The sequence below is a fragment of the Pseudorca crassidens genome, chromosome X (assembly GCF_039906515.1).
Source record: "Pseudorca crassidens isolate mPseCra1 chromosome X, mPseCra1.hap1, whole genome shotgun sequence".
In the NCBI taxonomy this organism is placed as follows: Eukaryota; Metazoa; Chordata; class Mammalia; order Artiodactyla; family Delphinidae; genus Pseudorca; species Pseudorca crassidens.
In genome coordinates this window covers 5399850-5424926 of record NC_090317.1, presented here as the reverse complement: position 1 = coordinate 5424926, position 25077 = coordinate 5399850, and the positions used below count along the sequence as shown (strand labels likewise).

The window sequence follows — 25077 nt, the reverse complement described above, 5'->3', positions numbered from 1 at the left end:
GAGCAGACAAGCCTCTCGGGCTGGTGAGTGCCGGTCGGCACCGATCCTCTGTGCGGGAATCTCCCCGCTTTGCCCTCCGCACCCCTGTGGCTGTGCTCTCCTCCGCGGCTTCGAAGCTCCCCCCTCCGCCTCCCGCAGTCTCCGCCCGCGAAGGGGCTTCTAGTGTGTGGAAACCTTTCCTCCTTCACAGCTCCCTCCCACTGGTGCAGGTCCCATCTCTATTCCTTTGTCTCTGTTTTTTCTTTTTTGTTTTGCCCTACGCAGGTACGTGGGGAGTTTCTTGCCTTTTGGGAGGTCTGAGGTCTTCTGTCAGCGTTCAGTGGGTATTCTGTAAGAGTTGTTCCACGTGTAGATGTATTTTTGATGTATCTGTGGGGGGAAGGTGATCTCCACATTTTACTCCTCCGCCATCTTGAAGGTCCCCTAATATCCTATTTTAAAATTTACATTTATTTGGTTACCAGTGAAGCTGCCTTTTTTTTTTCTATTCTTTACTCTTTTGCCCAATTTTCTGTTCTGCTGTAGATATTTTTTCTTAAGAAATTTAAGAACTTCTTTGTTATTCATGCAGGTTTTCTCCTTTGGCTAGTTATTGTGATATACTGTGTGCCTAGATTTACTAATATTAAATTGTACTCCTGAAATAATTCCTCTTTCCTTATGGTGTAGTATTCTTTTTAAAAAATTAATTAATTTATTTTATTTATTTATTTTTGGCTGCGTTGGGTCTTCATTGCTGCACGTGGGCTTTCTCTAGCTGTGGCGAGTGGGGGCTACTCTTCGTTGCGGTGTGCGGGTTTCTCATTGTGGTGGCTTCTCTTGTTGCAGAGCGCGGGCTCTAGGCACGCAGGCTTCAGTAGTTATGGCACAAAGGCTCAGTAGTTGTGGCTCGCGGGCTCTAGAGCGCAGGCTCAGTAGTTGTGGCGAACGAGCTCTGTTGCTCCACGGCATGTGGGATCTTCCCAGACCAGGGTTCGAACCTGTGTCTCCTGCATTTGCAGGCGGACTCCTAACCACTGTGCCACCAGAGAAGTCCTGGTGTAGTATTCTTTTTGTCTTGCTGAGTTTGGTTTGCTGGTATTTTATTTAGGATTTTTGCATCTATGTTCGTAAGTGACATTAATCTTCAGTCTTCTCTCTCTCAGTGTTTTGCGCATGTGTTTACCAGGTTTTGTGGGTAGGATAACTTTAGTTTTATAACATAATGGGGCTTAGTTCCTTCTTTTCCTCTATACTGGAAGCTGTATTTAGAGGATGGAAATTATCTGTTCCTTGTAAATGATAAAGAACTTACTCATAAAACTGTCTGGACACTATTATATTCATTGGAGGAAATATTTTTAAACAGCACAGGTTTTTTTCCCCATATTTTGTACATCTTTGTGATTCTAATTGGCTAAGTTTCCTAGAAAATCATCCATTTTTGAGATTTTCAAATTCATTAGCAATATCAAGATTTATTGAGATATAATGCACATACCATACAATTCATCCATTTAAAGTGGTTTTTAGTGTATTCACAGAGCTGTAGATTCACAACCATCACCACAATCATCACAATAAATTTTATAACAGTTTTAAAACCCCCGAAAGAAACCCTATAGCCATTAGCACTCACTCTGTTTCCCCTTTATTCTCCCTAGCCCTAGGCAACTACTAATCTGCTTTCCGTCTCCATAGATTTGCCTCCTCTAGACCTTTCATATAAATGGAATCATATATTGGAATCTGTAGTCTTTTGTGTGACTGGATTCTCTCACTTAAGGTAATGTTTCCAAGGCTCACCCATGTATTAACATGGACTAGTACTTCGTTCTTTCTTTAATTTTTTTAAATTAATAGACTTTTATTTTTAGAAGTTTTAGTTTTACAGACAGTGAGCAGATATTACAGAGTTCCCACATACTCCCCTCTTCCCACTCCTCTGACCATAGTTTTTCCCACCAACATCTTGCATTGGTGTGGTTCATTTGTTACAAGTGATGAACCAATATTGAAACATTATTATTAACTAAAGTTCATAATTGACATTAGGGTTCACTCTTTGTGTTGTACAGTTCTGTGGGTTTTGACAAATGCGTCATGTCACGTATCCGCCATTGCAGTATCGTATAGAATAGTTTTGATGAATAGTTGGAGCACAGGGGATTTTTGGTGCAGTGCAGTCCTTGCCTCCCCCAGAACCGCTAGCAAACCACTGCTTCTATGGCTTCATCTTTTCCAGAATGTCGTGTAGTTGGAATCATACAGTATGTAGCCTTTTCAGATTGTCTTCTCTTAGTAGTATGCATTTGAGGTTCCTCCATGTCTCTTCAAGGTTTGATAGTTCATTTCTTTTTAGCACTGAATAATATTCCTTTGTCTGGATGGACAACAGTTTATTTATCCATACACTAACCAAAGGACATTTTGCTTGCTTCCAAGTCTTGGCAATTATGAATAAAGCTGCTGTACATGTCTGTATAGAGGTTTTTGTGTGGACATAAGTTTTCAACATGTTTGGGTAAATACCAAGGAGCATGATTGCTGGATCAAATAGTAGGAGTATGCTTGGTTTTGTAAGAAAGTGCCAAACTGTCCTCCAAATTGGCTGTACCATTTTGCATTCCCATCAGTGATGAACAAGAGCTCTAGCTGCTCTCCAGCCTTCCTAACATTTGGTGTTGTCAGCTGTTTAGATTTTAGCCATCCTAGTAGTGCATGGTAATATTTCATTATTGTTTTAATTTGTAATTCCTTAATTATATTTGATGTGGAGCATCTTTTCATATGCTTATTTGCCATCCATATGTCTTTTTTTGTGAAGTGTCCAGATCCTTTCCCCATTTTTAAATTGGATTGTTTGTTTTCTTACTGTTGAGTTTTAAGGATTCTTTGTATATTTTAGGTACAAGTCCTTTATCCTACATATTTTGCAAATATTTCTCCCAATCTGTGATTTCTCTTTTCATTCTTTTAACAATGTCCTTCACAAAGCATAATTTGTGTGTGTGTGTGTGTGTGTGTGGTACGTGAGCCTCTCACTGTTGTGGCCTCTCCCGTTGCGGAGCACAGGCTCCGGACGCACAGGCTCAGTAGTTGTGGCTCACGGGCCCAGCCGCTCCGCGGCATGTGGGATCTTCCCGGACCGGGGCACGAACCCGTGTCCCCTGCATCGGCAGGCGGACTCTCAACCACTGCACCACCAGGGAAGCCCCCAAAGCATAATTTTTTAAAATAAAGTATAATTCTTTTTTTACAGCTAAATGATATTCCATTGTATGGATATACCAGATTTTCTTTATGCATTTACTAGTTGGTGGACACTTGGGTTTTTCCCTTTTGGCTATTATAAATAGTGCTACTATGAATATTTGTGTACAAAATTTTGTTTGGGCATAACATTTTTCATTTCTCTTGGATAGATATCTAGGAGTGGAATTGCTGGATCATATGGCTACTCTATGTTTAGCTTTTTGAGGAACTGCCAGACTTTTCCATAGAAACTGCCTGACTTCTCCAAAGCAACTGCACCACTTTACATTCCCACTAGCAATGTAGGAGGGGTTCCATTTTCTCCATATCCTCACCAACACTTGTTATTGTCAGTCTTTTTGATTACAGCCATAGTAGTGGGTATGAAGTAGTATCTCTTTGTGTTTTGATTTGCATTTCCCTAATGACTCAATGCTGAGCATATTTTCATGTGCTTCTTGGCCATTTGCATACTTTCTTTTCCTCTTCACTTTGATATTCTCTTCCATGAGAATGTCCCTGATTCCACTGATACCTTCATACACGTGTTTTTCAAATATTAACTTCCAGGGCTTCCCTGGTGGCGCAGTGGTTGAGAGTCCGCCTGCCGATGCAGGGGACACGGGTTCGTGTCCCGGTCCGGGAAGATCCCACATGCCGTGGAGCGGCTGGGCCCGTGAGCCATGGCCGCTGAGCCTGCGCGTCCAGAGCCTCTGCTCTGCACCGGGAGAGGCCACAACACTGAGAGGCCCGTGTACCGAAAAAAAAAAAAAATTAACTTCCACATCTGAGCTTTCTCCTGAGATTGTCTCGGATTCCCATCTGCTTACTAGAGATTAATGTCCCGATTGCATCTCAGAATTAGTATATCCCAACTGAAACTCATCAGCTTTCCTCCCAAGCTATTTATTCTTTCTGCGTTTCTAATTCTGTTATTTATACCATTATTCTTCTAATCACCCGAACTTGAAACTTGTCATCATATCTGGATGTAAGAGAAATGAGATAGGGAAGAGTCGATTCATTACCAAGTTCTATGTTACTTTCATAATGTTTTGCATCTGTTTTCTCTTTATTCTCTCCTTCTTGATCTCTAACCTCTTTTGACTTTCTCAGTCTCTTATTCTCCTGGTTCTCTTACGTCTGATTATTTTATCTCAGGTTATTTTTACCTTAAATGACCTTAATTTTTACCTTAAATGTTATTTTTACCTTAAATGATCTGCCCGTTTCTTGACCATCTTCTGTGATCATTATAAATCTTCTGCCTTGGTTATTTTTACGTAATCCCAAGATGTGAACTATCATTTACACACTTATAACTCCCAAATATATATTTCTAGCTCTGAAATATCTTGAGAACTTCAGACACATGTATCCAACCATCTGCAGGACATCTCTATTTGACAGACTTCTCAAACTCAGAACAGTAGTCCTTTGGTATCCATGGGGGATTGGTTCCTGCACTCCCGTGGATACCAAAATCTGAGGATGCTGAAGTACCTTATATAAAATGACACAGTATTTGCGTATAACCTACGCACATCCTCCTGTGTACTTTAATCTCTAGATTACTTATAATACCTAATACACTGTAAACGCTATGTAAATACTTGTAAATACCATGTAAATGCTATGTAAATGTTTACCGAAGCATGGAAAATTCAAGTTTTGCTTTGGGGAACTTTCTGAAATTTATTTTTCAAATATTGTTGACATGTACTTTGTTGAATCCGTGGCTGTGGAACCTGTGGCTCTGCCAGCTGTATGGTTAAACTGAACTAGTCCCATCCCAGCTGCCCCCAAACTTGCTCTGCCTCTCAGTCGATGGCAATGCCATTGATCTGGGGTCCTTTAGGATAGAAATCTGGCCATCATTCCTTTTCTCTCCCTCTCCCCAAAAGCCACACATTTACCAAATCTATTCTATTGGAAAATTGCCCTGAATCCGCTGTTTGTACCCCCATGCTGCTGCTTTGTTCTAGCTTTTATCGGCTCTCATGTAGACGGTTTCAGTGACCTGTAATCTGGTCTCTCACCATGCTCCACACCCCCTTCCACCAACGCGAAGTTATTTTCCAAACTGAAAATTTAGTCATGGCCATTTCACTGCAAAGAACAAACAGAAACAAGAACACCAATAGTAACAACAAAATAAAAACATGAAAATATTTAGAGTCGCCCTGGTGGCTCCTCAGCCTCCTGAAGCAGATCGTTCAAGCTCTCAGCCGGGCGCATTGATGTGCCTCCTGCCTACTTCTTTAGCTTCATTTCTCACGATGCCCCTCCCCCATCTTAGCTCAGGCTCCAGCAATATTCTTCTGGGATGTTTAACAAGTTCCCTCTGCTCAGACTCTTCTTCCTGCCTTGTCTGCCTTCTTCATCCTTCAAAAGCCCTGTCTGGGTGTCCCCTCTTCTGGAGAGCCTTTTCTGAGGCTTCCAGCTCTGGGATTCTTCTGGACTTCATACAGTGTCATATTGCAACTCTTTTGTTTATATGTCTGTCTTTCCTACTAGGCTGTGAGCTCTGCAGGGACAGATTTTGGCTGATTTTCCAGCTATGGAGTAGATGCTCAGTAAATATTTATTGAATGAGTGATTGAGACGGTCCATGGGCCGAATGTTATCCTGGAAGTCTAACTCCATATGTCTAGTGTGCAATAACATGATAGCACAGGTCTCATCTTTTATTTTCTCTTAGTCAAAGAGCTCAAAACTTGCACTTTCTTGGAGGTAGGCATGATCACCTGGCTGGTATCCAGAAGGAATGCTTGATAAGAACCTGCTTCAGTGAAAGTGGACTTATGCTTTCCAGGGGTCTGTACATAAAGGAAATGCTTCTGTCTCCTCTTTGCCTTATGCTCTTGGCATAACTTCTGATAGCTCCCCCATGCTAGGAGTTACTTCTGAGCCAATGAGACATCAGATTGCATTAAGGGATTGGGCATTATATCACATGCTGTCATTGCTAGTTGCCTGCAGAGTTTTGGGTTCTAAGAAGCAATTGTTGACTGGAATTTCCCCGTAGAGGATGAACAACTGTATGGGAGAGAGTGGGAGATTAGAACAGGTCCAAGAATCTTTAGTCCAAGGATTTTAGTGAGTTTGTGATCCCCTCTGGGCATGCAGGATACAAGCCCTCAAGAACAGCAGTGTAATTTGGTAGAGAATAGCCCAGAGCTGCTCTAGGATCAAATTCTTCAGGTCCAGCAAATCAATTTGGTTTCCCTGGGCTTTGTGGGACTGAACTTTAAGACTGTTGCCTCTGGCAGTGACATCGCCAGAAATATCTCAGGGGACCCAGTACTCATCTGAGTAGACAAGCTTCAGGAAGTCCTGGATAAGCCTCAGGAAGTCAGGTTGTTGAGCCCAGTGTAAACTGCTGCATCAGGCTCCACACCCTTTCCCATGGAAACCTGAGCACAGGTCAGGCAGAGGTCAGTAGGGAGAAGGATTGGGGCTCAGTGACTTTTCTTCAGTGGTGCTCAGCTGTGACTCTTGTGTCCCTGGAGGATTAGCACCGCCCCTGCCAGAGCAGGTTCTCTGTATGTTATGCTTTCCCGGGCTGCACCTCCAATCCCAGTTAGGCCAGTGCCCTTCCCTCTGGGCAGAGTGACTTTACCCTGACACCTTGGTGAGCCTAATGGAAACTACAGCTTAGTAGACTTTGGTTTTATGGAATGAAATTGTTATTTCTGGTCCAGAGAGACTAAGCAAAAGCTAAAATTGCAGAAAAATTTTTGCAATACTGTGTAACAGTTTACAAAAATCTAACTGGTTCGACCTTCACATAACCCAGTACCTGGCACTTAGTGGACATTCACATGTTTGGCGTATGAATGAAACTGGGGATTTATTATCTTATTTTATGGATGTGGGAACTGAGGCCCAAGCAGGTGAACTGAGTTTCCCAAAATCCAAATCTCCGATTAGTCAGTGTAGAGCCTCGCTTGAAATCAAGTTCATTTCAGGTTGACATTTACTGAGTACCTCTCACATTACAGGCATTTGCCAGTGATGGATAAACGTGGTCCTTGGTTTTGAGGAGCTTTTAGGCTTGCCAGGGAGTCAGACACATAGGAAATAATTTCAACACAGTGTGCTAAGTGCTATGATAGAGAACTCTGTGCAGTGTGATGGGGGTTACAGAGGAGGCACGGCTGATCCACTCTGATGCGGTCACGAAAGACTTCTTGAAGAATTGACACCTCAGTTCAGTTTTGAAGGTTCAGTAGAGGTTGGCCAAAGGTAGAAAGAACATCATAGGCTGAGAGATCAGTTTAATGGGGGACAGAGGTGTGAGCCAGCATGGTATGTTTCTGAGATCACTGGAATGTTCATTGCTGAGGGTAAAGTGGCAGGAATGATGACTAGAGAGGTAGGCAGGAATCAGATCACTGAGGGTGTCAACTTTGCCTCTCACGCCATTACTTCCCAACTTCGCTGACTCATTCAAATCACCTGGGGAACTTAAAAAATATAAAGGTGTTCCATCTACATTCCCAGTGATCTTCTTGATCAGCTGGGTTTGACAGTCCCTTCTGGAAGCAACAGGAAGCCATTGGCAGGTTGGTAGCAGGGGAGGGACGTAGATCGTCATATTGGATCCCTCTGGTGGTGATCTACCTGGAGGCGGGTGGATTTGAGAGGGCTGCTACTGGAAGCACAGAGACCGTTAGGAGTCTGTTGAATTTGTCGAAGTGAAATTTCATGGTGAATGGAATAGGGCAGTAGCAGTGGAGATAGAGAGGAAGAGGCAGATCAAAAGAGATTTCAAAGTCTTGGAATCCTTATGATGTTGGGGCAAGGGTGCTGGCGAGGGAGAAAGAAGTGTCTAGTATGATTCTCCAGGTTTCTGGCATGGCTGCCTGGGTAGAGTGTGCTATTTCTGACCAAGATCAGGAGTGGAGGGTGGAGAGACAATGAGGAGCAATTGATCAGTTCAGCCTGGAACCTGCTGAATTTGAGGTACTGTGAGACATCCAGATGGGAGGGCCGCTACTGTGTCCTGGAACTCAGGGCTAGAAACAGATACGGGCCCCTCTGTATGGGGGATTTAAAGCCACGTGAGTAGCAGAGATCTCTCAGGGAGACTGCATGGAGAGTACACCTTCAATTATTCTACCCCTTTCTGCCTTCAAGGGTTGTTCTCATGGGGAAGCAGAAGCTTTTTCTTTTTTAACTGTTTCAGCAAGACAAGGCAGAGTAATAAAAGTGGCATAATAGGTGGATTAAGGGAAGCTGAGTTGAAGCCCTGCCCCTGCCACTTCGCCACTTTGTGCAGAATTGAGTCTCTCTTAGCCTCTAGGTCTTCACCTATAAGACAAGAGTCGTAGGGACTTCCCTGATGGTCCAGTGGTTAAGACTCCATGCTCCCAGCACAGGGGGCCCAGGTTCGATCCCTGGTTGGGGAACTAGATCCCGCATGCCACAACGAAGATCCCGCACGCCGCAATGAAGACCCAGCGCAGCCAAAAAAATAAATGAATAAATATTTTTTAAAAAAACACAAAAAACAAAAAAACCCAAAACACTGCTATGCATCACATAGTTTAGAAAAAAAGATAAAAGTCGTAGGAATGTCTGCCTCACAGGATTATTGAGAAGGTCCACTGAGAACATGTATGTGAAAAATGCCATGTAAAGAACCATAGAAAACATTAGTCGTCCCCCCCCCAAGATATTTGGACCAATGTGTAGGAATTACAGGGAGGCAGGTTTTGGCCCCATGTAAAGAAAGGCGGTCTAATGCCTTGAGCCTTTGGCTGATGGGAAGAGCTTTGGGAGGTGGGAAGCTCTGAGGCTCTGGAGGTCTTTAAAGAGAAGCTGGGTTCCTAGGGCTTCCCTTGAGAGTTTTGTCGCCAGGGGTGCTGTTGCTCAGATAGTGTTTGAGTTACGAATGTACTTCTTTATCCTTCCTCTGAAAACTTTTACACGACTAGATTGTTTTCTAATTGTAAGAGTAACACAGGTACATGGTTGTTTCTTTTTCTTTAAAATCTCTTAAAGCCCTGGGTGTTTTGGCTCCTAAGTGGAGTCTTGGTTTATATACCCCTAATAACCAGGTAAACTGCTTCAGGTCTTATCGCATGGGGGCATTTATAGGCATTTTTATTCTAATGCTCTTTAATGAGGGTTTGGTGGACGCTGAAGTGTGTCTGTGTAGTGTAGCTGGGCCTCCCTAACATAGACAGGGCGGGCGACGGGCGGAGGGAGGAGGGGGGAGGGGTGGGCATTCTGATGTCGAGACAATTCCGAATTAGACGTTCCTTTAAAATGATTGATCTTTATTACTTGCAAGCAGAAATGATCTTATAAACAGCAAGCCAAATATTGCCAAGTAGAGGTCTTGATGGAGTATGTTCCAATGAATAGGTAAAGATCATTTGAAATCAGCACACTAATTATTTCTATGCAAATGAATGTTGTCAGAGAGCTTGGAAACAAGTTGTTCTCTGAACCGGGTTAAACATCCCCTAAGAGCTCATGTTTATACTCCTAATTTACTCAGAAACCCATTGCTGCTGTTTTTTTTAATAGATAGAGGAAAGGTAAAATATGCCAACCCATGATTAGATTATCACAAGTTTAGTAGTAGTTTGAATTGAATTATAGTTTTATGTATTTATTTTATTGCCAGTCACTAGTGTAACGCACATTTGCTAATGAGGCCGAATTTTCTTGCTAACTTTCTCTACACAGCGATTATTGCTCTAAATGAAAGGTCTCCACCCAAGCTGTTTGATGAGGAGTTATCTTTCTGATAGTTTAGGTGACTTCCTGGCTCTTTTAAAAACATCACCAAAACAATTGTCCCAAATAATAGTCATTTCATACCTAGCAAATATTCTAGCTAGGAAAATGCTACTATAAACCATATAGAGGTGAACAATTTAAAAAAGCCAAGAATGTAAGAAAATGCATTCAGTCCTAATTGTGGGTGGATCCTAATTTCATCTTTTCATTCGGCAGGGCCTTCATGACCTTTGCAAGGCCCTGGGTCAGCTTTCGATTATCCTTTTTCGTTGCCCTGTAGCTATGCCAAGGGGTGGTGGAGAGAAGCTTCTAGCTGATCTTTTGAAAAAGCGAGTGTTCAAATAACCCTTGCCTCCGCCACCTCACCCCCTGCCCCCACTGCTCATCCATGGGGACTGGTGGGCCAAGAGGGAGGGAGGACTCTCTGTCTACGATGGCCTGGACTTCAAATCCTGATAGGGCCAGGTGGGGCAGCAGTAGGGGTGGAAGACTGAGGAACGGAATATGGTGGGATGGAAGTTGGGGGAAGGCAGTATTAGGTCACAAGCCAAGCCACAAGAAGATGGGTCAGAGTTAGGGGTAACAGATACGAGGAACGGTGGAGCATAGTTCAAGTCTAAGCCAGTCAAACCCTGCTTGGGCCATGGTGACCCAGCAAGATGTTAAGCTTTGGCCTGACCACAGATGGAAGCTGGGCAGCTCAATAACCAGGCTGTTCTGTAAGAGGCTTAGAGTTTACATTCGCTTACCCCTCACAGATAGCCCTCTATACCAGTAAATTACTCCACATGACACACTGCCTGGACATTTTCTAGCAGGCTGGCTTTAGCGGGTGATGAAGTGTGTTGGAAAGAGGCCCGCCGGGAGAGGACAAAACTCAGGTTTTAGCCAGTCCTCTGCCACTAACTGGCCAGGAAACCTTAGGCGAGTCATCTAATCGTTCAGAGCCTCAGTTTCCCTGTGTATAAAGTGAGGCTCGAGGAGGTAGAGACGTACAGTTCATCCGTCACTTGTGAGTTCTGAAGCACGGAGGACAATTCTGTGGCCTTTGGCATTCAGCTTGTTTGACTTGAGGGAAAGAAACACCCTCAGCACTACATTTGAGCTGAACCTCTGGAAACCCCAAGAGTCAAAATTGAACTCTATATAGTCAAATCCTTTCCCCAGCTTGTTTGCCGGAGCCAGGAGTGTTGAAGAAAGTCTGTGTTCTGTTGGGCTATTTAGCATTTGTGGAAATAGCACAAAGCAAGCTGCACAGAGTTCTGCAGATGCAATAGCTTATGTACTGTGTTACAGCAGAGGGCCGCTGTGTTCCAGGGACTCCGATGGGGCTGATAGCCCCCTAGTGACGCAAACACCACCAGCAAGCTGGAGCCCTTTAGTCCTTTGCCAGAATCACACATGGCTCCTTTGCTGAGGGCTGGGGTTAGATTGAGGGCTTTTCTGAATGGCCCACCCTGTCGGTTCCACCCTCGTGAGACAAAAGACAGAAGGGCTGCCAGTGGACTTTAAAATGTAAATTTAAAAATAGCCCTTAATTACAAAGAATAGCTTTAGTTATAGCTTGCTGCAGGCAGACCACACATTCCGGAACGGTTTTACAAACGAGGGAATGGTGAGTAGTTGACCAGCACCGGTGAGTTCTTCACTGGCTGCTGGTCCGCACCTAAATTGTAATACTGAAGCACTGCGGTTTTCAGCCAAATCACAAGCAAAACACATTAACACAATTCGTTTCCCTTTTAATTGCGCTACAAAGAGGAGTCTGTCTTTTGCCTTTTTTGACGTCTCATCTTAAAAGCAAAAAGACTTGAGCTAAATCTGTGTCTATACCCAATAAAGCTTGTTTTCATTTTCTTACCCAGCCAGCTAAGATTTATACATTAGTTATTCAACTGATGCATCTTAAACATCCTAGTTAAAACACACACTGCTGGCCAGGCACTGTTCACCCCCCAGCAGACTTTTGCTTGCCTGCAAGGAATGAATACTTGAACTGTAAATGGGTAAACTCAGACTTTCCATATGGCGAGGTCAACAGAACTCACGGTGAACATACAAAGGATAGAAAACTAATTATTACTGAGGTTCAGGTAAGCGATTTCTTAGGCATTTTAGCTGTCATGCTGTGGAATAATTGTAAACCCACCAGGAAGGAATTGCAAAACACAACCTACTTATCCCTTCCCCAGTGGCTATATCGAATCTTTTTTTTTTTTCTGTTCTGTAGTTTGTGCCAACCCTCTATTTAATCATTAAAAGGAACGTTATTTTAAGTGTTGCTTCCTCAATGACAGCGTTTGACTGAAATCGTACAGAATGGTGACTTTGCCCAGAGCGCGACTTCCACATTCTGGCATGATTTGAGGCAATCAGAGCTATTAGTAATGGAATGCAGAGTTCCGTGGCAATTTTATTTAAAGTTCTGTTTAAGTTAATATTACATCTGACTAATGTAACCATCTGTGTCCAGCCAGTCCCATCAGTGACAACATAAAATCGTTAACCACCATGTCACAGGCATCAAGTGCTTTGGCTTTGCTATCATTTTATGAGCCTTCTTCTACTACTTTATTGCTACCACTGAGACATCAGTAACAGCAGCAACTTTTCCAGGCACAGCACAGAACCCAAGCTAGGGCTGTCCTAGCTTTGTGACTAAATTCTTGCTGCTTCTAGGTCTTGGCATGTGCTATTACCTTGGCCAGGAATGTCCTTCAAGTGTTGGTTTAAAGGCCTTCTCGAGAGGTCCCCCCTCTTCCCTCTGGTACTCTTGATCACTGTACCCATTTGTTTCCTTCGTAATATTTATCATAACTTAAAATGATAACTATATATTTTTTCTTGTCAATTGTCTCTACTGCGAGACTACAAGCTAGATGAGAGCAGAGAGCACGTCTGTTTTTGTTCACCCATATGTCCCCTTGCCTAGCGCAGTAAGGAGGGACTCCGGACATTTGGGGGAGAGGACTCTAAACGGTTTAATGAATAAACGAGACAATGTGGCAAAATTACAAGGAGGCAGGGACCCCGTATGCTGAGGACTTCCAGAACAATCTCGTGGTTGCGTTCGGTCCTGCGGAGACCTGTAGGACTTTACAACAGTATACTCACGGGCATACTGGACGTTTCCACCTGATGATCCACAGACATTTCACAGTCAACGTTCCAACCTTTAACTCATCAGCTTGCGTCTCAAATCTCTTTTTCCTTCTCAGCGTCGTAGCTTGGATAATGGCACTGTCATGCGTGTCATCACCCAAGTAAAATGCTTGGCATTCATTCTCCCTCTCTCTCCTCAACCCCAGCACCCAGTCCTGTGAGTGTATCCTCCTGAATGCCACTTGGACCTGTCCTGTCCTTTCCACCTCCATTGACATGACTTTTTGGTTCGGGTCCTCTCTATCGCTTATTTAGACTCCTGCAAATGCTTCCTGATGGGCTCGCTGCCTCCCTGGTCTTATACCCTAAAGACCACCTCCCTCCCTGCAAAGACTCAAACACTATCTTCTGTCCCTCTTTCCAGAATTCAGTAAGGACTGGCAACGTGCAGAAGTAGCTGGAGCCTTACTAAGAGATAGTAAAAGATTGCAGATATATGATTTCTTCAAGATTAATTTCCTTTTTGTTTTTCTGCTATGGTTCCAACAGAATAAGCTATTAAAATGCTTTGAGCTTCTGAACGAAAGCACAGAACTGTGCCAGCAGAACACCATAGAGGCTTCCTTTATTTTCTGCTAGCATCTATCTGTGATGGATGATATGACCGTGAATCTTCACTTAAATATGGAATGCTGAAATAATCATAAAATCCCGGAGTGTCAGAGCTGGACAAAGGCCATCTGCGTCCTATGTCTTGAGGCTCAGAGAAGGGAAGGGCCTTATTTAAGGTCACAAAGTGATTTAACTGCAGAATTAGGACTCAAACCCAGCTCTCTGTATTCCTCAAGTGAGCATGAGGCTTCATTTGGATGTGTTATCAAAACATTTCGCAGCTCTGTGATCCACTCCCCGGACCACTGTACTGTGCTGTAACTTTTTCATCTGAACTTTTTTTTTTTTTTTTTGCTTCTCTTGTGCCTGAGTGCTAATCGGTGAGATTAGAAAGTCTGATCTGATCTTAATAAAGTGACTTACGCTTCAGTGATCATTTCCAAAGGGAGCACTTGGGAGCACTAGAGGTTTCTAGGAGCTGCCCTGGGTGCCTCCATGTGTATCAGTCAATGGGTCCCAAGTAAACAGGGCTCTGGGCTGCCCATCCCCATTTCATACTCCATATGAAGTTTTGTTTTCATCTGTTTTGTACGGGCTACCGCTACCCTTGGATTGGAGTGACTTCGCGTTGAAGAAGTTTTGAAAACTGCCTCAGGAATGCATTGGTGGTTTGCTCCCCCATTTGCGTATTCCAATTAAACAATATTTCTGTGGTTTTGTGTTTATTTTTGTTTTTACCTATCTCTTTACAATGATAAAGGACAGGAAAAACTCCAGGCTTGCTCATGTGGGTGCGGTAATGTGAGTATAGATTGTCTGTAACTTGCTGGTGGACCAGTGCCTGAGGCTGGGGTTTTATGATGTCTTGGCTACGTGTTAGTGTGGATGGGTCCGGTCTACCTAAAGGGTCCTGCCCTTCCTCTCAGGCCAGGGAGTACGTGGGACTGCTTGGTAGAAGATGTGTTGTCTTTAAGAGTCTAGTATTTTTTTTCCAGCTTACTTGAATTCCACATCTTCAGTCTTTGACACCGACCACTGGTAAGCAAAGTGGAAGGTCGGACTTCTGAGAGCCAGACATTATGGTGGCATAGTAAAACACTACGTGGCCATCCATGGAAGGGGGAGGTTGATATTGAAAATTGATGGAATGTGTTCACTGTGACAGGTCCCAGGAGATGGCCTCCCAGTTTCTGGCATGGGAGGGGATGGTGGGAAGGATGTAGGGGCTTTGGAGGAGGGACAAATGGTATGTCTCACTTCACTGTTTTCCTTTGGTGCTCAGAGATGTTGACATACTCTTGTTACTTCTTGACATGATGAAAGGCAAGGCCACCCCTAACTTTGGTGGGCCTGGGGCAAGGGCGCAAAATACAGACTCACTGCAAACTCCCCTTTCTCTCCAAGCTCTTGGCTCTGTCCCTTACCCTGAGGGGCCCTCCACACAAGCCTATAGACACCAACCTTGCTCCTCAAATTGTGGACCCCAGCCCAGAGCATCAGCATTACCCAAGCACTCATTGGAACTGTCAACTCTCAGGGCCTACTCTAGGCCTACTTAACCAAGGTATGGACTTTAATAAGATCCCAGATGATTCACAAGCACATTAAAGTTTGAGAGGTACTGTTGTAGCCCACATGGTCAAGCTTCATCATCACCGGGTAGAAGGGTAACAGCTGCTCAGTGGACACCCGTCGTTCACCACTCAGGCCTAGGGTTGTGTCCATCTGTGGTTTGGTCCATCCTCAGGAAAGCAAAACTAGGGCAGAGGATTGCCAGGCCATGAACACAGGCTTGGGGCACATGGGCAGGGAATTTCAAGGTCTTGGGTAGTTTGAGAGTGGCATAGAAGAGGGAAGCATAGACGTTGGGTGGGCAAGTCCCCTTGGCCCCATAGATTCCTTGCTCTATGGGCAGTGGTGAGGCTGGAGTGGGGCCAGAGCAAGGCCCTGTAAAGTGTGAGGTCTCGGGCAGGGACCTTGTTGCCCCAGTGTAAGAGCGATGCTGTTGAAGGTTTTCCTAAATGTCCATGTGGATGGGGGTAGGGTGGGAGCGGTTCATGAGTCCTCAGGGTACTGAGCCGCTGCCGTGCCTTGCTGGCTCTTTGTGGTGTGGCGGAGTAGTAGTGGTGGGGCCATTATTGCTTTAAAAGGGAATCAAAGCGAACTGTTCCAAGCACACTCTTGAGTAGCTAGGGAGATACATCTGTTGACTTCTCTGTCGAAGGTAAACCGTGGAGGTGCTGCCTCTAGTGCCTAATGACAATTCAATTAGGCCAGCTGTCGGCCTCTAGTGGGAGCCAGTTGGATGTGGGTGTAAAGGGCTTTGAACAGCTGCCTCCACACCTAGGATGCAGGCAGTTTCCTCAGTGAATTAAGAGCAGTAGCTGGTGTGGTGGGGGTGAGGTGGCCAGTGGAGGGATGAGGATGCCATTTTGTATCCACTGCCACCTAGGTGATGCCACGGTTGTGGGACAGAAGCAGGTCTGAATGAAGTCCATTAAATCGCTATCACATCTCAGCTTCTTCATCTGTAAAATGGGTCTAACAGTCCTTTCCCTGCCTGCCTTGCAGAGATGTTGGGTGCCTCTAGTGAGATAATGAACGCGAAAATGATCTTTTGTCTGTCAAGTGGAGTCCACGTGAAAAAAATGATGGTCATCCTGGGGGCTTCCCTGGTGGCGCAGTGGCTGGGAGTCCGCCTGCCGATGCAGGGGACGCGGGTTCGTGCCCTGGTCCGCCGGGAAGATCCCACATGCCGCGGAGCGGCTGGGCCCGTGAGCCATGGCCGCTGAGCCTGCGCGTCCGGAGCCTGCGCGTCCGGAGCCTGTGCTCCGCAACGGGAGAGGCCACAGCAGTGAGAGGCCCGCGTACCGCAAAAACAAAACAAACAAAAATGGTGGTCACCCTACCATTTGCTATCTTTCCTTTGTGAGTGTGCTTTCCATTGCATATGAGTTTTAGATTTAAGTTGTGTTCCCCTTAGCAATGCACAAGGCTCCGTACAAAGCCATCTCTGCCCCTCTGCCCAATGCCTTCCAGCCCCTTCCAGTGGTGAAGATGCCCTTCTGTGGTTCTTGTCTTTGCAGTTCCACAGGCGGGGGAGGAGGGTTTTGTATTGGCAAACATTTCTGAAAAGACAAATAATTGCTCTGGAAAGAGAATTCTTTTCCCTTCCAAATATTCATATTTACTGGTTTAAATTGATGTCACTTTATTTGTTGGCTAGCGCTGTACAGTATTCCACTGAGCAGTAATTATTCCTTTGCTGTTGCAGGAGTTTGCCGAGAGAAGGGAACTAAATCTAAAAGAGTGAATCCATCTGGTACGTATGTTGAAGCTCTCTCTGAGGCCACTGACACTGAAATGCTAATGCTAGATTTTTATCTACTGGTATCACTTAGACATTGATATAATGCGAGCTAGTGCCTTGGATTGCTGAATCAAAGGCTGAATTCCATTCCCTTACATGGCACTGGATGCCCTGCACAGTGGATTGATGACCTTGGCAGAGCACAGGGGTGAAATAGACCTTGCATTCCAAACCTGCCATCTGATTGTCAGACTCTAGTTGCCCCGGCCCCCCGATCACGGATATGTGCTAAAGGTCTCAGCCGGAAGACTCAAGTGACGTTCAGTGCCTGAAGCATTAAGGACTGACCTTGGCAGGCGAGTAGTAATCCACCCCACCCCCGCTGCTGCTCAGGAGATAACATCTGGAAGTAGTCTGATGACTCAGTACTAAGTGCCCCTGGGAAGAGCCCCTGAGGCCCGTGGGCGCTAATTAGTCTGCAGTCACCCTTTTTTTTTTTTTTTTTTTGCGTTACACGGGCCTCTCACTGTTGTGGCCTCTCCCATTGCGGGGCACAGGCTCCGGACGCGCAGGCTCAGCGGCCATGGCTCACGGGCCCAGCCGCTCCACGGCATGTGGGATCTTCCCGGACCAGGGCACGAACCCGTGTCCCCTGCATTGGCAGGCAGACTCTCAACCCCTGCGCCACCAGGGAAGCCCTGCAGTCACCCTTTTTACATTAGGGTGTGGGTGAAGCTGGGACAAGCTCCCGGAACCCACTGAAGGCTGTCCTGCTTCGTTGGGGCTCTGACATCCCTCCTAGGCTTTGCTAGGCCTTTTTCTGGGGTGCTGGGCTCTGTCTCGCTACCTGGCTGCCAGCTAGGGTCCAGTTCAAGTAAACTCCTGTGGGAACACAGTGTTTCTACCTGCCTGATGACTAGTACTGCCACTGCTGCCCAGTCTTTCCTAGCCGATTGCCATCTGAAATAGCTAGCTTGCATTTGTCGTAGTTTTCTGATCTTTGTAACTTGGAGGGCCGGTCAGCCCCCTTGGGGACAACTCTGTGGCTCTCCAAGTTCTGCCTCCATTTGACCTGTGCTTGTCCTTTTCCTGCTCTCCTGGCATTGAAATCTTTGCAGTCCCCACTATTGCTATAAAAGCTTTGCTGCAAAATATGGGCAGTAGTCTATCTTATCCCATAGTCCGGTTATACATCCATGGGACACTCTGGGCATCTCACAGTTCACTTGGGGTGAACCCACTCACAGTTCTTGCCTCTTCTCTCCAGGAAGCATTAACCGAAGAAGCCACAGGGGGATCTGCCAGCCTCCTATGAAATAAAATGCTATGCGATACCAAACAGCTAACTGTCCAGATTTATTAGAAAAATCTGGCTGCCCTAGCTTTTTGACAACTTTCTCTTTCCTCTGTGGTCCAGCGTGAAATAGACTCTCCAGGGTGCCTTGTCATTGGGAGGAATTTGAAACTGCCGTGTGTCACTGGTGCATGGCTGAAGAGAAGGCAACGAAAGGATGACCACCATTTCCCCCCGAAAAAACTATTAGGGAAGGTTATTGATTATTTTCCAAATACCTTCCACCTTCATCAGAGGACATTATGATCATTAAAGAGGTACTGTCATGTAGCTTTTTAAAAATAATTTTCTCTTTTTTGTTTTCTTAATAGCGACTGTGCCCAAGTCCCTCTTTACAGCCCAAAGGTGATGTTTTTGCTTTGCCCATAGAATTTCTGGCAAATGGACTCAAATTGCTACTGCTTCTGTCAGCTGGTGCCTGGGTTTACGTCAAGGTCTTTAGGAAGGCCAGACAAGTTCAATTACACAAACCGTTGTCGACTGCTACCAACACGCTGCCCCTCTCTCCTGTACGTCTTTTTCTACCCCTGCCTCCCGCCGCTTTCCATATAGGCTTGGAGGTGTCATTTTTCTTTCAGAACTCCAGGTTTTTGGTTAAAAATTATGCTACATGTACATGTTAGCAAACTTTTTGGTGACGTCTGAAATCGGGTGGCATTTGCTCTATACAGTAACCAGATCTCCATCATATGCAGATTATCCACAGCATATCTACTTTAAAAGTCCTTAATGACATGCATTGTGCTTAAGCCCTCAAACCAGTTCATGGGGTTAAGAGGGAACCGTTGTAGCATTTCTGCCTCGTGCATGTAGTGAATGTTGGTGTTTGGTCTTTTAGTTGTGGCTCCTGGACTAACCTTCGCTGTTGTCATGGACCACCTGGACCTCTGGGCTGCTCTTTTGTGTTGAGGCGAGAGGGGATGTTTTGTTTCCTCTTGTTCTGCATTTGTTTCAACACCATGAGCATCAGAGATCTATTAACTAAGAAAACTGTGGCTCTGTTCTCCTGCCAGACTTCTGATTTCTCAGTGCCCAGGTGAGAAACAGAATCCTATCTGGAGTAGTCATTTGCTGCAAGCTCAGAGCACACGGAGGGCCCAGGAACATACACTGCACCTGTTTTTTTTTTTTTTTTTTTTTTTTTTTTTTGGAGTTGAAAGGCTTCCATGAGGCTCCTCCCGTCTTCTGGCCACACTGAAGTAGTATTTTGAGAAGTGAGGTTTTCCTTTTTTTTTTTTCTCTTGAGATCTGAGATCACTGTTTGTTTGTTAGTTTGTTTAGGCTCTTTAGCTATGTAAGCCTTGATATCGGCTGTTCTGAAGCATCATGTGGAGTAGTATGCTTCAGTTGGTACATTTGTTACTTTAAGAAATCAGCGAATGGTTTGTGGTGCCTTTTAAGATTTGTTTAACACATATTTATCGAGTACCTCTTATGGGCTGCGTGCTATGCTGGGTGCCAGGAATGCACAGATGAGAAGGGCGCAGTCCCTACTCTCAGGTTGTCTCATAGTCTAGTGGGAGAGAAAAACATACATCAACAAATGGCTGTAGCACTCTGAGTGGGGTAGAAAATTCCTGGTCAAGGCACTGGCATGAGCAGAGGTTGACAGCAGGGAAATACATGGGTTGTTCACCGAGCCACAAGTAATCTAGCATAGTGGAATGAGGTGTGGATGTTGCAGGAAGCTACTGGAGAAAAGACTGGAAGGTAAGGTAGATTTGGGTCAGCTTTTGAAGAGTTGAGATTTTTAGCGTTCAGAACATGTTAGAATCCCTTGAACTCAAGATGTTGGATCAAAGTGACAATTTGGTCGACATCCTTAGAACTTTTGTTAGTTTAGCAGGAGGTGGAAGAGAAAGCTATTAACACTGAAAAACTGGTCCTAGGCCCTAGGGACCATGTGAGTCAGAGGTTAGAGCATCCAGTATGGCTTGGAGCTATAGCTCTGCATCAGTCAGAGATGTATGTGATGTGTCTTTAGTTTAGGGAGGGGAGAGAAGATTTGGTCTTGGAAGAAGGATTGGGAAGGAAGGATAGTAGAGCTGCACCTACTCCCCAGTCAGAAATTTATAGTTTGATTTCATTATCATCTTGAAATATTGTCATGTCCCAGAACATATGGAAGTCCATACTTAAAAGTCAGTGTGAACACCTCACATCCAATTCAGATATAAAAGACCAATTTGGTTCATTTATGTGATTCCAGTTCACAAGCAGCCATGACATGATCAAATGACTAGGCTTGCAAGAGCAGCCAAAGATGGAGCCATTTAGGAATGCATTGGGCATATGATGGGAGCTGTTGTTGACAGTGCACCCTGATCCAGGCATATATAACTTACTCTGTGGTCCAAAGCTACAAGTACTATCCCCGTTCCCAACACACCATCTTCCAAATGGGTGCCGTGTTATAACAGGCAGTATGGTTGGATTGATGTGGCAGTACACACAGAAACACAGCTTTCACTAGAGGCTTCTCTCTCCTGATGTTTTGGATGAGTTGGATATTTTGGGTGAGTCTCCTGACTCTTCTGGGTGATGAAATGGGCTTCACCATAAGCCATCATTCATCTTGCTTCATCTCTGTGTTACTTTGCTGTGAGATGCACAGGTCTTTCCTAGGCTGCTCTGCCTTATTCACTATTGGAGTGTAAGAGGTATTGCTCCTTTACAGAAGCACAGTACAAATTCCTCTAAACGTGAGCAGAGAAACTCTCTGAGGAAGAAATATCTCTAGAACGAGGTATCAGGGTCCACTTGGGCAGGTGTCCTATTGTGACAGAGATGCTCCTAGGGAGCCCTTTTCTCCTCAGCCCTTGGAGAAACATGTACTTTCATGAGGATTTTATAATACAATCTCCAAGTCCTTCTGACGACTTATTCTAAGTATCCCTGATTACTTAAAATCAAAACTCTTCATTCATCCATATCTACTGTTTTTATCATTGCTTCTTTTGGAATTATGATCCTGGATATAAAAGTCCTACAAATATCTGGAGTCAGTGTTCAATCTAGAGGGACCTGTCTTAAAGGTCTCATGGTAATTGAGTTTCTCTATTAAAAACAATGTAGGCTAGACCCTCTTTTCTTCGTTAGGAATTCTAAGCACTGGAGAGGAAATTCACATACAACCCTGCTGCTACCAGCATCTTGTTCCTTATACTGGATCCCCACTAGAGTGTGCACATATAGGATGGTTTAAAATTATTTTTATCAAGGTAATAGTACAAATATTCTTTTAAAACATCAGGCTTGTAACAACACAGACAACAAAAACAGGCCAGCACTGCTCCCTCTTAAGCCTGCTCCTTTGGAACAACCACCTTTTAACCATTTTAGTTATTGCCTGTGGTATTTACCTTCATATTTTACATGTTTTTACTGCTATTCCTTGGTTCATTATTTTAGATGTTGCTTGTTGACTTCCTGTAATGGTAGATGAGACTCTAGCTGTCTCGTAGTCATGCTTGGCTAGTGTATGCTGCAAACAAACCGCTCCTCATTACTGGTGGCTTGATACAACAAAAGTTTATTTCTTGCTCCTGCTACATGTTCACCCTAGGTGGTTAGGGAACCTCTGGCTTATGCTGGTCCTCTAGGCTGATGGAGTCTCCATCACAACACCTGATTCCATGATCTCTGCAAATAACAGGGTGACTACATACTGGCTCTCAAAGCTTCTGCCCAGTTATGTCACAAGGCAGTTTCCCTCATGTTTTATTGATTGAAGGAAACCATAGGGCCACAGTTAATTTTAAAGAAGGCCAGAAAAGGGCAGTCCTACCACATGCCTGGAAGGGGATGCCCTGGAATATTTGTGAACAGAATCCCTCCATCTGCCCTCCCCTATTGCCCTAATATAAGTAAATTGCATATTTCTTCAAAATCGGTATTCAATGTTTATATTATTATAGCTTTGTAAATATTGGCCACTGGTAAGCCAATGCATTAAGCTTACATGTCCTTTTTTAAATAATATTTTATTTTCCCTGGGGTCAATAATTGCTTAATTTTTATTTGCCTGGTTTTCTTTGTATTTATTCCTTGTTTCTCTACAACATCCATCAGATTTGTCAAATAGTTCTCAGTATTATTTTCTAAATACTAAAAACTATCAGATAATATATCAATTTTATTTTTTCCTGGAGTGTTCCAGCCTCCTGCTTCAGTCTGGGCTAGTTGCTCTCTAGGCTTGCTGCACAGGTATCATCCTAGGACTTTCTGTCACCAGTTTCATGTGTTAGAGTCCTAGTTTTCTGGGTCCAAAGTCTCCCTCTGTTTTGGTTTACTCACTTGTTCTGTTGAGGCACATGCTCTAGTAGATTCCTAAATAAAGGCGTATGGGAAGTGTATTAGTCAGCTTTTTACTGACTAATGGTTATGCTGTGGTGGTAAATTATTCTAAAACCTCAATGGTTTACACAACAAGTTCTTTCTTACTCATGTCTTCTGTTCTTCATGGGTCAGCCACAGCTCTCTCTTGGTATTTTTCATTCTTGGACCCAGGCTGAGGAAGAAACCCCTTTCTGGGAAAAGCAGTTCTCACAGCAAAAGAAAAGGAGCACTGATAAAACCAGTGATGACTCTCAGTGCTGCTGCTCAGAATTGGCACATGTCACTTCTGTTCACATTTCATTGGCCAAAGCAAATCTTATGGCCAAGCCAGGTGTCAATGAGCATGGAAATGCAACTCTCCTAAAGGCAAAATTATATAACTCATCATATGAAGTAGATAGTTTAGCTACATATAAAATTATAGGTTGATTTTTTTCTCCCAGAATTTTAAAGACATTGTCTCCTAGTTTTCAATGTTGTTACTTAAAAGTCTGCTGCCAGTCTGTCTCCTAATCTTCTGTATAGGATTTTTTTTTCTTATACAGCTCTAGAAGCTTTTAGGATTTTCTTTTAACTCATATTATTCAGAAATTTTATGATGATGTGAATTGGTGTAGATCTTTATGCATTCATCTTTTCTGGCCCTTCCTTTTGCCCTTTCAATGTGGAAATTCATGTCCTTAGTATCTGAGAAATTTTCCTGTATTATTACTTTAATAATTTTCTTCCCTCTTTCTTCTTTCTGAAAGTTCAATTATTTGGATGTTAGACCTCTGTGATTATTCCTCTACTTTTCTTATCTTTTACTCTCTTGGTCTTTATTATGTTCTACTTTTGGAGAGATTTCCCTATTTTAATCTTCCTACTCTTTTTTTCATTTTGATTATCATATTTTCAATATCCATCAATGCCTTGTTTTCTATCTTTCTCATAGCGTCCTTTCATGGTTGTGTGTGTATATATATATATATATATATATATATATATATATATGTATATATATATATGAAATACATAAAAATCCACATTTATATATATAAATATATATAAATACATATAAACTTTTCTTCTATTCTCTCATTTTAGAGGCTCTCCTTAAATGTCTTGTGATCCTTGGCTGTCAATTCGTATTTAAGAGTTGAGCCCTCAAAGGCTGAGTGGAAGTGTTGGATGGAAAGGCAGAGCTTGCCAACTAGTGGCTTCACTGTAGAGTGATTGGGCAGCGACTGCCTTTTTGTGGGAGGACATCCAAATGTCAGTATACAGGGGAATTTCCTCTAGTGACCTTTACTTATTCAAGGATAGAATCCCTTAGCCCGCCTGCACGTATTTTGGGATTGGGGGTAGGCTGGCTGGGTTCCTGCCATTCCATATATAGACTTTCACTTGATCCCTCCATTTTCTGTCATGTGCCTCATCCCACCCTCTACTATACCGAGTGTTTCTAGTGCCCTGAGTGTGTCTGATCCAGTGTCTTCAGAGACTACAGCTTTTGTTTCCTGGGCACAGAAAGGGTGGATGGAACGGTTGCCTGGCTAGCTGCATGGGATGAAGGAAATGTGGGAACCTACTCCTCCACGTACATACTTTCAATTCCTGTTTTCCTGTATCTTACCCCTAACGCCTGTGGTACCTGGTATTTTTAAGTCCTAAGCCTTCCCAGAATTCTCTTGGGGCTAACTGGCTCACTTTTCTTTGGCATTTCCTTCACTCTTCTAAATTGACACACACTCCTCCACTGACTTCCCATCTTCAAAAAATGTGTTGACAGCTCTCATCCACTAAGGTCTCCTTTCCTATTTTCTTAGTTTGTGTGGACTTGTACACTTCTCTCTCTTCTCTTTTCTCTCTCTCTCATTGTTTTGTTTTAATTTCTTTACTGTTGTTTTAATGGGGCTTCGACAGAGAGAGAGAGAGAGAGAGAGATAATCACATGTGGTCAATCTGCCATGTTTAACGAGAAGTCAAGCTGTGGTTAAAATGTAGTTTTCTTTACCTCATGCTGAACTAAACATGACCTTAAAATATACCCTTGATCTTCTAAATAAAAATAGCATTATACTTGGATAGGTGACATGCTTTCACTACCAGATTTCAAAGGCAAACTTGAATTTTGATGGGAATTAAAATGTATTTAGCACTTTCTGACACTGAACATGGTAAATAAGTAAACAAATGAATCGATAAATAAAAAGAAAAGTTGCTATAATGTATAGTCTCAGTTTAACACTTCAGATCCCCTTTTTACCCTTTCTCCCCTGCTCTGGGCCCCTGGAAATAGACTTCTATGGACTGTATCACCCAGGCTTCCTTGACCCTTGGCTTCCAGTGGATTTGGCCAATGGGAGGTATCAGTGGGGGAGGGAGGAGG

At 43.9% G+C, this 25077-nt stretch overlaps 1 long non-coding RNA gene across 50 annotated transcripts in view; it reads left to right on the top strand.

Annotated features, from left to right (window-relative positions):
* The window catches only part of LOC137216978 (uncharacterized), a 155155-nt gene that overhangs the window by 38548 nt on the left and 91530 nt on the right, over positions 1–25077 (top strand). For 35 of the 50 annotated variants that reach the window (XR_010939963.1, XR_010939957.1, XR_010939932.1 and 32 more), the window contains one exon: positions 16979–17026. The exons of 4 other annotated variants lie outside the window; for them this stretch is intronic. This is a non-coding gene — a long non-coding RNA (uncharacterized lncRNA). Of the gene's footprint in view, positions 1–16275; positions 16633–16978; positions 17027–18431; positions 18626–25077 lie in introns of all 50 variants that reach the window. 11 more of the 50 variants (XR_010939960.1, XR_010939956.1, XR_010939943.1 and 8 more) reach the window with 3 other exon arrangements.